The sequence below is a fragment of the Echinops telfairi genome, unplaced genomic scaffold (genome assembly GCF_000313985.2).
Source record: "Echinops telfairi isolate 266 unplaced genomic scaffold, ASM31398v2 ScPeMD7_12;HRSCAF=54, whole genome shotgun sequence".
NCBI lineage: Eukaryota > Metazoa > Chordata > Mammalia > Afrosoricida > Tenrecidae > Echinops > Echinops telfairi.
Genome location: NW_022103909.1, coordinates 8,333,675 through 8,335,415, shown reverse-complemented (window position 1 = coordinate 8,335,415; position 1,741 = coordinate 8,333,675).

Sequence of the window (1,741 nt, the reverse complement as noted above, 5' to 3'; positions counted from 1 at the left end):
GCCCGGGACCGCGCTCAGCGGCTTCCAGAGACGCCGGGACGCAAGTCCTCCGGGGCGGCGGCCGCAGCTTTCCGTCTCCCGTCAGTTCCATTTTCCCCGGCGGCCTCGGGCTCTTCTCCGAGAAAAGGGAAAAAACAAAAAACTTGAATAAAAGGGCGTCGAGGTGTTGGAAGTGGCTGAGGTGTCCCGACGAAGCCGAGCTCCTCAACTCGATGTCTGGAGCCAGATGTGCAAACTCGCATGCATCCTCCGCGGAGGTAGTCCATGTTGACAGATCTCTCGCCTCCCACAAAATGGGGCCGAGGCGGCGGCCGCTGTCTCCTCTATGGGCGCCGCCATTTTGTGAGGCGGCGGCGGCGGCGAGTCCGGGGTGTGTGTAATGGTTGAATAGAATGACCCCCTCTAGGGAATCCCCGGCGCTGACAGTTACGTAAGGGGTTGTGCGCAAGTGCGGCGTTGAGGGAATCCGCACAGCCAAGGCCACGCAGCGCTGCGGCCCACTTCGCCACCACCCCTAAGAGGACAGTCTCGGCCCCCTTGCACCTCCGCCCACTTCGTCCCGGGCCCCGCGGCGGCCCGACCTTCCCCGGCCGGGTCTCCGCCCCCCGCTGGCTCCCGACAGTCCCTGGCCCTCGGGTGTGAAGAACTTCCTAGCCGCAGCCTCCTTCCGACCCCATTGAAGAAGCAAACTTTACTTGGGAAATAAATCCATTTCCTAGAGTGAGCACCGGAAACACACTGCCCTGCATTACATAATTTCACCACCACCATATAAATGTTCGCATTGGAGCCGCGACCTGGAAGAAGGCTTGCAGGTCTGGCTGCCCTGTGACTTTAGGTCATTCCGGGGCTCTGCCCTCGGTGGTCATCACTGAAATGGGCATCACAGCGTCTCCACGTCCCATGCAGCTTGATGAACGTGAGCAGCAAAGAGCTGGCTCTCAACACCCTTGTAAACGGACACTTGGGGGATGATTGAAAGTGGTTTTTTTAACCTTCAAAATGTTTTTAAAGGCTCGTACTGAAAATGATAGAAGGCAAGAAAAGACATTTTTATTCGATATGTAGACACATATTTAAGATGCCTGACTGTAAAAATATCAGCGTTCACTGGAAAGACGGCACTCCAGTTTACTACTTGGTCCTTCTGAGAGTTGGACACGTGAAACGAACCGAAGGCAAAATGCACCCAGCGTGACTCGATTTCCACAGAACGAGGGCAGTTCCCATTCTGTTTAAGTTCGCTAAAGTTACTTTGAGGATATTCCCGAAAAATATGCTGAGCGGGCCTCAAAATATTGACACAAGGCCCCGACAAGCCGATTCAAAAGTGACAAATCGGATTCCCGTCAGTGCCTGTGGTGTGGGGTTAGGAACCGTCGCTCGGAGCCTGGTGTCCCCCGCCCCCCAGCCGGCGGCACGCCGGCGCGGTCGAGCGCGCGGGGGTTTCGAGGCGGCCCGTGCAACAGCCGGGCGGGGGACGCGAACATCGCCTCCACCCCTAACCCTGGAACAACCGGTAGTGGCCGTTTCCCCGCGCCGCCCCCCTTTCCGTCGGCTTTGTGTGCGTGTGAAATGTGCGGCACATTGCAGATGAGCCCTAAGCCCGGCGAGCCGAGTCTATTGTTCCCCGCGAGGAGCAGCCGGGGCGGTGTGGAGCCAGGCGCAATACCGAGGCCGGCCCTCGGGGGTCGCTGTGTGGCGCTGGCTGCCCGGCTGTGGCGGCGGCGCTGGCGGCGGC